The following is a 13,504-nucleotide window of genomic DNA, read 5'->3' as shown; positions in this document are numbered from 1 at the left end:
TGGAAAGAAGAGCATATGGGAAGAAAAGAGGGAAAATAATGCTGGTGAGTTGGATTCAGTTCCTTTCACAAATGCACTCTATTACTATCACATCTTGTCTCCACTTGTCATGTTTATAAGCTTAAGACAGAATATTTGGATCTGGATCAAGTTTTAAGCAAAACCTTGAAATCTTTCATTCCAATATAGTTTCATTTCACTGTGATTTTGTTTTCTTTTCAGTGTAAATTATGCTTCCAAAGTTTAAATCCAAACTTCAGCTAGATCTCCAGGTATTTACAAAATTGTTACATACAGACGAAAAATCCACAAGCATACTATATATATTAATTTTACTTTAAACACTTATTGCTGTGCTTTACATTAAAGAGGCATTTCGTAATGATTACAAAAAAAATGCTTGAACATGCTGCACTCCAGCATCTACTGTGTGCTTGCGTGCCTATGTGTAGATGTGTGCATGTGCATGTGTGTGTCTGTGTGCCATTATGCTTTGTGTCCACAAAAAATTGGATTCTAATTAAGATTCTTTTGAGTACACAGACAAAAGCTGTCCTATTTCCATACATACTTATTCTAAACAGCTTTTGAGTATGTAGTATGAGTGTAGGGGAAATAAAATCAGCAAGCAGTTTAAGAATGTGTAATTTTCAATTTGGCTGTTGACAGATGCCAATGTCCCACAATAGAGTTGGGCACATAAGGAATAAACAAACAAACAAACAAATAAATAAACAGCCTGTGTCGCGTTTGCGTGTCATCATTGTCGTCATGTCGGTTCCTTCCACAGTCCATAGACATCCTTGTTAGGTTAAATGGCCATTCACAAGTGGACATCGGCACACAATGGATAAAGCTTATGGAATAAACTCTAGGCTGTATGGTTAAAATTGTGAAACAATCTGAGGGTACAACAAGACCAGATTAGAATAAATGCCAATCTATTTCCATATACACCAAAAACTGTATATTGTTTCCATGGAGCTTGAAATTAAGCTACAGCTATTATTTGTTTTTTTGACTTTGGCAACATGAAGAATACCCTTAAAACCTCGAGTGTAAACCACAGAAATTGCACAAAATAACACCACGATAAAGGGAGGCAAAGGATTGTTGATCTTCCAAATTGCAGGGCAAAAAATAAAACTATAATATTAACTGCAATCCTACTACTAAACCATTTTTTCTGCATTAGCTTTTATACCAGCACAGAGGGTTATGCATTATTTTACTAGCTAACCATTGCCTCTTCTTAGCAGTGTAAACTATGAGAGTGGACTTTAGATTGAAACGCACAGAAGGCAAGCTGAAATTTGAATAATGGCATTTTAAAATCCTCTTTGAATATGACAGTGAAACATTTTCTAAAAAGTATTACTAAATATCAAACGGGTCCATCGTGATGCTGCACTCTTGTGCACAGTATCCAGATTTTCTGCTATGCTATGTTAGTTTTAAACAAAAGGCTTTGGTTTGTGGTTCAACTTTACAAGACCCTTAAAAACTTATATTAGGAAAGGGGAATGTCAGAAAGACCAAAATGAGCCAACAGATACTGTGTTCCAAAAGTGTTCACAGACTATATCAGAACATTAGGATAGGAAAATAATGGCTGAAAAGAGGCATGTTTTATGCAATTTAAACTCATCCACTTCTTTAAATGCAGCTCATTGCTGACAGACTTAGCAGTTTTGTTCTCAGAGTCATGCTGTTTATGCAGTTTGGAAGTGTCCACAAAGTAAGCACTCACACAGCCCATTCAGCTGAAATCGTTGCATGTGGTTGCCTAGTGATAAGATAAAACTGAAGAAAAAGAATGACTGTGAGCCCATAGTGCAGCTTTCCTCTATCAAAACATAAGTGAATAGGATGTCAAACACATTGTTCTATACAAAGCATAAAGTACAAAGTGCTCTACAGTCTGTGATTTTCATTTTAATGAAATGGTAGAAGTTTTGGCTGTTTATACAAAACTGTTGCCTCCTGATGTCATGTGAGTTTGATGTGTTAAAAAAAATACACGGCTCTGACCTCTGACTTACTACAAAGTGTCTTTATATTATGCCATACCACTGTAAGGCCATATTAAATGGGAAATATTGTGGTTTCGGATAGATGCCCATGCATCAACAGCAATATATTAATCGTGGTGTCATGTATTTGGTCATTCTGAATCCAAATAGGACTTAGGTAAACCTTGCTAGTATCGGGTTGGACCCCCTTTTGTCTTCACAACTGCCTGAATTCTTCCCGGCATTGATTCAACAAGGTGCTGGGAACACTACTCGGAAATTCTGGTCCATATTGACATGACAGCACCACACAGTTGTCGCAGATTTGTTGGAGTCATGTCCATGATGCAAATCTCCTGTTCCACTACATCCCAGAAACACTTTTTGGATTGAGTTCTGGCCACATTTGTGGCCATTTGAGTATAGTGAACTCACTGTCCTGTTTAAAAACCAGTTCAAGATGATTGGAGTATTGTGATGTGGCACATCACACAGCTGGGTATCAGAAGATGGGTACATTGTGGACATATAGGGATGGATGTGGTCATAGACAATACTAAGGCAAGCTTTTAAAATGCCAAGAAAACATCCCCAACAATGTCGGCCACTGGTACAAGGCAGATGGAGACTTAAGTTCTGCTGAATACCACAACAGAAATCAAGTCTCATCAGACTAGACAGCCCTTGAAATGTTTATGTGAGAAAATCTCAGCATATCAGCAGCTTCTGAAATACTCAGACGACCCCATCTGGTTCCTACAACCACCTTCAAAGTCACTTAAATCATCTTTCTTCCTGATGCTGATGTGTCTAAATGCACTGGTTTGTTCTTATGTGATTGGCTTACTGGATATTTGCATTAACAATCAGTTGAACAGGTGTTCCTAATAAAGTGTCCAGTGAGCATATATATTAGTGTCATCACTTACTGATGCCTGTTCAAGACATGCTTAATAGATTTATTTAGATACATTATATTTTAACAAATGAAACAACTTTTTAATTAGTGTGAAAGGAGCTATTCCAACCCAAAACCATGACACAGTTTCCTAAACATTACCAAACAGTGACTGAAAAGGAAAAATGAAAAATAGATAAAAATCAAAACCAACAGTTCTAGATGGGATACAAACCCATGTTTGTTTGTTTCTGTTTGTTTGTTTTTTTAGTTGGACTGTGTGTGAGATTAAATTTTTCTGATACATCATTATGATACCCATCATGTAAATATGAGTATGATACATGCTACCTCTACAGTTAAGGTGGGTCTCCCCAGCTCACAAACCACGACAGTCAAAGAAAGTTTGTTGGCATCTCCCTTCATTTTCATGTTCAAAAAGATGTCAAGCTTGCAAGCCAGTTCAGACATTCAGTTTAAGTTTGCTCCTACTCTTAGATAACACACTCTTGTGATCCATCCTTTTTTCTTTTTTTTTTTATAATAGAGTACCTAAATTGTCAGCACTCTTGTTGCCATGCAAGATGGTTTGGACAAGCTGCTTATCAGAAAACCTACCCTCACGTTACAGAAACATTTCAGTAATTACTATTATTAAATCTAAACAGTGAGTAAACGTGGACGTAAAAAGCAAGTTTAAAAATAAAAACGTAAAAAACCAGCAACAGAACAGAAAATGGAAAGACAAAATATAACAGAGCATGTACAATTTTTCACTTAAAAACCAGTGACTCATAAGATAAAATAAGATAAAATGTATTTTAAAGGTTAAGGAAATTACTGAGTTACAGCAGCTACGATATGAATAGCCAAACTAGCTCAGGAAAAGAAATTTAACATCACAAAAAAGTTTTTAAAAATATAAAGAGCTCAATTGATCAAAATCTATTGCTAATCCAAGTATAACTGAATAAAGAGATCAGCAAGTAAAATCAAACAGGTTATCCATGTATTTACAGTCAGTCGATGTATTTAATTTTACATAAATCAAAACTGAATTCAACCAGAAACTACAATACAGATTAGAATTTACTTGACAAAAATGGACCCAATCCACCTGTAAAGCTATAAAGCCAAGTGCAGTCACACTGTGGTCCAGCTCCTGGAAATGCTGTGTTCCCTCTGGTCTTTATCACCTTACCTAGCTCAGGAACATGCTGGCATTTTTGGAGGTTTTAGTGTCCTGCCCAAAGGCACAAATAACCAGAGAAGCCAAAGATCAAACCACCAGGACTGGGGGACAGGAAAGAGAAAGAAAGAGAGGTTGGGAAGAAGAAGAAGAAGAAGAATAGACGAGAAGAGGGCTAGAAAGAGAAAAGACACTGAAAATCTGCTTGATTAAACCACCAACTTTCCGACTAGTGGAATCACCTTCACATGTATGCACATGTATGCATGATTGTGTCTTGAAAACAGTGAGAAATGTTGGATGTAGACAAAGAAACATAACCTTGGAGTTATGCAGTGTTGTCTCAAGCATTGTGAGCTGCTCTGCATAAAGGAATGCACTAAAAGCCCAAAACCTAGGACCCTCACCAAAACCCAAGGTCAAATCTACAAGGTTGCTTGAGCTATTTTAAGTCATTACTCTGCTTCTCTCCTTCAAATCGGCACACATATAAAGGTCTTAAGTGACATTTTGCTCTGGGAGTCATGGCAACCATTTTACTCTCAACCCCACCATTACCACCTGAACATATCAGGGATGAGGCACAGAAAAGAAAAAGGCACCCGAGGGTGTGCTCTGTGTCTGTTGTTCCTCTGTGAAACATCCTTAAATTACTGGGACAGGTCAAGGCTGTTAGAAATACTTACTGACCTCAGAGAGCTAATGTTTGCAAGGAATTTGGCTGCTGTGAATCAACCCTCCCAGGTTAGAGATGTGGGGGCAGGAAGAGGAAAGGAGGAAAGTTGAAGCTCGTGAGTTGACCTCTACATGTGTGTCTGACTGTCCCCCTGGGAAAAGAAGAAGGCAGAGGACCTTTTGATGGCCTCCTACAGCCAGCTCTAGTCTTGCTGAGGACAATGAGCAATCAGGACTAAGTGTTGATGATTAGGGAGACACTCAGAGCACACCTGGCCTCCACTGAATCTACTGAACCCCCAAACAACAGACTCCAGCAACCCTTGAAGAACCATGTCTTCCTGTTCTTTCTAAAACTGAAAATAAAGCCTTTTCTTCTTGTTTCCCACTTCCACTTGCTAGTTTCAGACCTTTTTCAGAAAATAACTTTTAAGTTCTCTTACAAGTGGATACGACAAAAACTTGTGCTGGCATTATGATGTATGAGGTAAGGGATTTTGACAGCAATTACATAAACTTGCACTCGATAAAGTGTGTAGACATTTGCTCTTTCTTTCTCACTCCTAATTTATTTTGTCAGGAGGATGCTCAGTTTTAAATATTGATTTAATAAATATCACCTTGCTTAAAAGCATAACCAATAGGCGACGAAGGACCAACAGATCCACTAGATTCAACCAGATGTAATACAGCAGTCTATCTAAACTATGTATGTATTATTCTTGTGAAATAGTAGCTGTAATAATTTAATCCATAATGGAAAGAAAAAAACAAAAAGAAAGAAAGAAAATGAAATACATTCTTTCGGGTCGAGTGTAACCATATATGGATGGGTGGTAAACGCGAGAGACAAAACAAAGTCTAAATCACATACTTGTCATATATAGTGATACTTAGTTCTCTCATGGTATACAACCGGATATTCTTACAGCATCACTTTTCAAGGTGAAGGGTCCCACTACAACATGGCAAAATAGGGATGTATAAGAACCAACAAAACTCCAGGTTAGCAGATAAGTGGGCCCACACTGGCATAAGCCACAGGATCCACAAACACATTCATTAATGTGGAATCTAAAACTGGTGATTATGGATTTCTGTTGGACCACGCTGACTTTTCACGTCTCACTATCAAATCTGCTTGGTGAAGTTTAGAAACAGATCACATTTTTTTGATTTGTTTCACAGCTTTGATCATATATCTACTTGTAAATCCTTCCTACTGGCACCGGGCTTCTTCTTTTTCTTGGTAACAACCAAAGGGAAGCGCAAACAAACAAGATCAACAAGTTAAGAATGAGCTCTCCATCCTTAAACTTAACTTGAAAATATTTAGCTGTTTAATCTTTCTCATGTTTAATTGTTTGACACATGCTTGGCTCCATTTCTAAATGTCAGCCCTTGTGTGAGATCACTAACCTCCTATATTTGATTGGAATAGACCCTTTGATTTGTTGAAGGTGATATTTTGGGCTCTAGAAGCGGATTTATCTATGTGATATTTTTTTTAATTTTTTTTTATACATTTTTAGATAATCAGCCTCTTTTTTTAAGATTTACTCTCAGCAGTGTGAAAGACTCTGAAACAACATTGAGACCAGAATGGAATATTAACATTTTCCATTGAACATCAGACTAATGAAATTCTTTCATGGTTAGCAGCTCTTTAAAGCTACATGACCCTATGACACTCACATGTATTCAATAGCTGGGACCTGGATGTCTAGAATAAATTACTGCATTTAAATGAAGAAATAATGTCAAAAGATTGTTGTAAATGAACAGTTAAAATGCGGAATAAAGGCTGCCATAAAATACCAGTTCAGTGAAGGATGTCTGAATGTGGATTTAAGATAAATTAAATAAGTAATGTACAATCCTAATTGATGTAGCGTAACAAAAAAAAACTGACTTCAAAAAAAGCAACCTCTGCAACTGAGGGAAAAAAAATCCACAGTTGATCAAATATTAATCTTTGCTGCTCTAAAACATCCTCACCACCTTGTCTGGATGATAATTAGGTACACATTTTTGAAAATAAAACCCACAAAAAAACACATTTCAATGGTGCTACAAAAATTTAAAAACAACATCATTGCAATCAAAACTGCTTTAGTGTTAAAAGCAGCTGTGGTGATTACCATATGGAAACAGCAGCGCATACAAAGACATTCCTGGGCTTTGATGTTAAAACAGAGGACACCATTGATGCTGCCGTGATTGTGACGCACTCATAATATGCTGCGTATGTTTCTCATCCCGTTGCAACTCTGTGGGATTAGGCCTACAAAGCTAGACACGTGGACGCATGCACACACACATACACAAAGATATACACATGCAACAGCCTTGCAACTCAGGGTTTCCCTAATCATGTTCCTTCCATGGGTCCCCCTGTCTTCATTAAAACGCAGACAAGAAAAGGGGGTGCAGACAGGAGCAGGGTGGCAAAGAAAGGCTGCTGAGACGGAGTCCTCCAGCCTGTCTGGTTAAGAGTGTGGGAGCGTGTGTGACGGTGTGTGTTTTTGGAGAGAAGGGGGTGTATGGGAATTGACTTTGGCATTAAACAACTTGATTGAAAGACACCCACCCACTCTTCTTCCCCGGCGCGAGGACCGGAGGGGCTGTTGAGCACTGAGGGACCCGCCACTACCACCGCAGCAATTTGCTGTCTGGGAGGCACAAAGGGGAGGTCAGAGGTCAAATAAGTGCAGTGAGACGGAGGTGCTTTCTCATGATAATGCACTCACAAACAACTCTGCATCATTCCAAGGCTGCTGGAGAAGAACAGCAGTGCACAGAACGTGGGGGACTCTCGAATATTATGCTGGCCTGATTATAAACGACACCTTTGAGGAATCTATGTGAAGTAACAGACAGCTCTACACCAAGTTAAGCAAGTGACACACGAGCGTGAATCACAGTTACATATTTAAAATCGGCGAAAATACCAGCCGCAGTTTATAGTGGAGGTGGGAAAAACACACTAACTTCACCCGGTCGTCAAAGCCAAGTTATTCGTTTAAACTTTGTTTATTTAATTTATTTAGGTGAGAATAATTATATCATAAGAGGAATAGGTAATACGCAGCAGTACAGTGGTCTTTCAAATACAGAAGGACTCAGAAAAAGAAATGCTTTAGTGGTAGCTGTAGATTTACTCACATGCTGTTACCATTATTCTCTCAAACCAAGCAGCAATACTGTGACCTCCAGATAGACTGCATAGTAAAGAGGACAGATGTGTCTTTATTGAAGTTATGTGGACCCTATCACAGTTTTAAAGACTAAAAATCACAACTTGATCTAATACTCCAGCAGTTTGGACAACTGGAAACTTTTCCTGAAACTTTTGTAGGGACTTTGCCTACATTTCAGCTACAGGCTTTTGGCTCAGCTCTGTTCTTCCTGGCTTTATCACCTCAAAGAACTTTAGACTGTATTATTGTAGGGTCTCTACCTTACAATATAAAGCACCTTGAAGCGACTGTTGTTGTGATTTAGCGCTACATAAATAGAATTGAATTGAATTAAATATTGCTGTGGACATACAAACATCTGAAGTAGTACTACTAGCTTAATTTTTGTTCAAAAAGCTGAAAAAATGCAACCTCTTAAAAACTATTGTATAACTGTTTTCAGTAGACACATCATTATGATAAAGTAAAACTATTGTCCACATCTGGAGACATTTTATTTCAGAAAATGCCGATTTAGAACACGTGACCCCGAGCACAGCCACTCACTTGGTGTTTATTTTCGGGACAGTTACTACTCTCTGTATTCTAGTCGTACTGGACTCAAACAGCTCAACCAGGAGACATCTAAAAAAGCTCAGGGCTAAAGTTCTTAACTAGTTTTCAGTGTAACGTTTATTCAGCACTCAAAGACAGGATTCACTTTAGTTTCTTGTTTGGTTTAGGCAACATGTAATTTAGTTGAGATATTAAAAAGATTTTGATTAAATGTAAATAAAAGTGGAGTTTTTTCCTCTATTAGACGCAACCACAATCTCTCACTAAAATAAACTAAGTGTTTCCAGTGCATTTGCATAACCATAAAAAGGTTACATAATGGTGTAATTTAAAGTGGATACTTTGGCTGAAAAATGTGTTTTTACTGATACATTCAGCGTGTGCTTTAATTTGCCTTATAGGTTAATAATGTTTCCCAATTACAGTGATAGAAAATGTAATTTTGTAGCAATTACATTTTCTTTAGGACATATTTGCGATTGCAGTTTAGTTCTATAGAAACATAAATTGTAGGGGACAAGTTTGAAAAGTGTTAGCAGATCCTTACTAATACTATCTATCTTGCCTGCGTGATCTATACTCTTTCCAGCATATATTTAACATTACAGTTACTCAGCAAATGGCAAATACATGAATGATATCATGATTACTACAGCATCATAATAAACCATTGCTCTTGGCTAGCTCAGTCTGTAAAAGCAGAAATAATTTTTCCAAAATTTTCCACTGCTTCTTAAAGACTCTGAGTGTAGCTCCTGGGACTAAAATACAAAAATACTTACAAGTGGTCCTAAATAAACACAAAGATGCAGCAAAGTCAAGGAGCTGATTCATCCCACCCCTGCACTTTTTCACACACAGAGAGACCTCCACCCTTTTGTTGTTGGCTGGCTGCCTCTCAGGAGGTGGCTGTGGGATTGGGCCTGACTACAGAACCTCCTTCCATCTTGCTCTGAGAGACAGGGAGGCCCCTCCACAAGCATACATGCAGTATTATATTTGCAGCCTGCCTTGTTGTCTGGGTGGAGAGGCTGTTCAGACAGAAGGGAGGAGGCACCTCAGGCCTCATTACAGGGATGTTCATTAAAGCTGTCTCGGGTGTCGACAAAGACTGAAAGCATACTCTCCATACCTGAATACTTGTGTCCATGCGTGCTCGTTTCATGACGTCTCTAGCAGAGGAAGGAAGACATCATTAGAATCAGCCCAAAAATGACAGTATAGGTTAATTGTTTGATGGCGGTTAAAACAACCAGTGTTTATTTATTAAGGTGACCTCTTGTGGTTGTGTGAATAAGTACAGTACTTGTAAAATCTCCAAACCTTTCAAATAAGCGATTTCATGGTAACTCATTTCCTCACAACCATCCATATATTGAATGGGATGAGAGAAGGATCTAACATGTGGTCAAAATTATGAAAGGGTCTGTTTATATCCAAACCATTATCTCCTTCTAAGACTAAACTAATTTAACGGCCCCCAAAATCAAAAAAGCTAATTAAAAAAATATCATAATATTAACTAAAAATAATATTGTTCTCACATGGGGCACATAGCCACCAGCAAAGTAAAAAACTGGTGATCATAGCCTTGAAGCTTGGAAAATGGATTACTCTGGGTTTATTTTGTTTGTTTGTTTTTTTGTTGTTCGCTGATGGTATGGTTTCTTTTTGTTCAGTGCAGTAATCTTCATGAATACAATAAAATACTTTTTAAAATACCGCTTCCCCGAATCCAAGATCTACAGGCTGATCGCACGTGTTTTCAGAGCTGTTGATCATGTTTTTTCTTTCTTCACAGTGTGACTGGTGTCATGCTAACATTTCAGCCAGGGGAGGATCCCCGAAAGAGCCTGCCAGGCACAGGCCCAAGGGCCTGAGGTTAAGAGATCCTTGGACAGTTCTTCTGTTGACATTTCCTTTTAGAAGTTTAATCAACCAGCTACAAAGAGGGACAAGATAACTATAGCTGCCTTTTTAACTGCCTCCTTTTAGCCTGGCAGTGCCGTACAAACGTGTAAATGCAAATTGACATTTCTCTTCAGTTTCCATCAAGAGCTGTTTTCACCAGATCAAAACGTATTTGGACACAATGGGCTCAACATACAACCACACAGTGCAATGCACCATCTGAATGATATAAAAATATATACACAGTTCAGCAGGCTGAGATTTTGGTAACAGAACAGTTACGATCAGCCTGGCATAAGCAGAGCAAGTGATTTGTTTTGAGGTACATAAACACGGTTCTTTGAATCAGCGTCAATTAGGGTTATGTGGGAGGAGTGAAGGGCCTCTTACATATCTGTGCCCAAGATCCCATTGTCTCATAGGCTGTGCATGGTGCCAGCTAGATAAAGAGTATAAAGACTTTTTTTCTTTTTTATATGTTGTTAGCGTACAACAATACCTCATTGTGAGTTGTTTTAATAGGAAATAATACTGATTTTTTTTTAAGAAAAGAAGAAATATAAACATTTCAAATTTCATAAAAATAGCAGTTTGGGGGGGAGGGGGGGGGGGGGGGAACTTAACTGACTGAAGACCACGCACTATAGAAAGTATACTGCTGCTACTAGGTTATATGGCCTTGTACAAAACACACTATTATTGTTATTATTATAATTTACTTATTTAATTAATTAATGTATTTATTTATACAGAATCGGTTTTGACTCATATTTACCTGATTTTGTCACACTAAAAGACTGCCATCCGTTCGTATTCACATGGGTCCTGTTTTAGCGGTTGTGGCATTCATATGTTGTGAGTCTCTTGAGTCTTTTTAAAGCGTGAACTAATCCAATAATAACCAGAAACACATTCGTTATGCTGATCACGACTCATCAGCAGCACCAACCTGCTCCATCATGCCTCCTTAGCTAAGACGACGGAGGGTCGTACTTTTTGCTTTTGTGGAAAGTTTAGCGTATAATGTTTTGCGCATTCATGACCGGAATTGACTGATTGGTTGATTGATTTCTTTTTCCCCCCCTGTGTTTATTTATTTAGTTATGTCCTTGACCTTTATTCACTGAAACACTGAAGCCCAGAAGTGATTTGAAGAAGGCATTTAATTTTTATTTATCATTTCAAAATAAAGTACCCGAGACTTTTTATTTTGAAATAAACTTTTAAACGATAATAAGGATTAATTCCGTGTAGCAACCCAAATGTAAGTAGATCTCCAGCCTCCTCGTTTTATTCAGTCTTAATTCCTATTTTGCATCATCCGATAGCTCATGTGTTGGTATAATATGATATCGATACTTCAGAAATATAGTAGCAGGGTACTACAAGTATTAAGATTTTTTTTTAACTTAAATAGAGGAGAAAAAACTAAAAGTTTATCATAAATCAGCTGCTGGGATTATGAAAATTCATCTAGAAAAATGAGTTAACTCTGTCCTCTCTTAGGTTGGGAAATAAGTTTTTGTCCTCCATTTTTCAATCAGTACTGGACTCTGTGCTTAAACTGAATTTGCGTCACATATTAATTTTTATGATGTTACAGTGACTGTAAAAGATGAAAAGATGAAAAATGAAGAAAATATACATTTTCCAATGAGAAAAAGATAAACTAGAAAATGATCATTTTTTATTAAGAATAATGATGAGTGAAATCTCCTGCTTCGGGCAACAGGAGTTTCAAGCAGCTCCTTGTGTACTAACAGAGCTGATCTGTGTGTCCTGTAATCTAATATGGCTGAAATAATCACAAAGATGTATTCAAATGTTCAAAAACGAAAAAGCGGGCCTTTATTTGTGATGGTCACCGGACAGGAGCTCTTCTCTCAGGGCCTTTTCTTTCTCTTTGCAGGCCCCGCACTCTCCCCATCTCTCTTTCTCTTGCCCTGTCTGCTGAGGGGTGTCTAATCAGGAAAGACAAGCGGCTGACGGAATGACGATGCTTAATTGGCATGGAGTCGTGGGAACGCGTAAACAAACAGCTGCCATTTTCATTTTGCTTGTTTCCCCCTCGTCCCTCTTCCTCATGAATAAAAGCCGCCGCAGAGAAGAAGTGGAACAGCAACCTGGCAGCTGCAGAGAGGCTGAACTGAAGGAACGAAAAAGAGAAGAAGAGGAGGAGGAGGCCCGGATTGGAGATTAGCTTCACTTTAATCCGCCCTCAACCTCTTCCAGTGATGGGAGGAAAAGAACACCGCACAGATATACCTTTCTGAACAACAGAAAAATCTCCTTTTTACATAAAGGGGAACACATTTCCAAGAAAAGTCCTGCATGTGATTATCCCTCTTTTATACAAGCACAGATATGCCCTGTAAGGAAACAAAATACCCCTCTTCCCCCCCCCCCAAAAAAAATCAAACATTTTTCTCAAGAGCCATGAATTGCTCCATATAAATATAGCGTATTGTCTGTCCTCATGGCGCTATATTCCTTTAATATCTCTGTTATAATGGGACACACAATTTAAGGTCATCTTTTTATACTACACATAAAGATTTTAATTGCTCAGACAACTTCAGTACACAAAAATTACTACAATAAATTAGAAAATAACTATAAAAGTTTAAAGATGCATAAATGAGGTATACATGAACAAAAATGCCAACTTTTCTTTCACAAAAAGAATGTTTTGTATGTTTTTTTATTTATGTATTTTTTACATTGAATACATTTTATTGGCTATTTAACTATAGTGTCCACCCAAAATCTGTCAATTGATTTATTTTGTGCCTGTGAATTGATCACACTAATAAACAACAGCCAAAATGATCCCATAACAGATCAAAATGTACAGAAAAAAGTGTACAACTTAAAAAAAGTTTACATATTACAACTGTTAGATTTAAAGTTCTGCATCAAAGGTAAGTAAGTACATTTTATAGTCCTACATAACTCTTAAAAACAAATATTTCAAAGTGCTGCATTGAAAATAAGAAAAACACCAGACTAATAACAGATGCAAGTGCATTTCACCAAAGAGATATGATGTAAGCCAAAAGACCAA

Source organism: Astatotilapia calliptera, chromosome 11, assembly GCF_900246225.1.
Source record: "Astatotilapia calliptera chromosome 11, fAstCal1.2, whole genome shotgun sequence".
NCBI lineage: Eukaryota > Metazoa > Chordata > Actinopteri > Cichliformes > Cichlidae > Astatotilapia > Astatotilapia calliptera.
The sequence above is the reverse complement of the archived record's forward strand: the minus strand, read 5'-3'. Positions refer to the sequence as shown.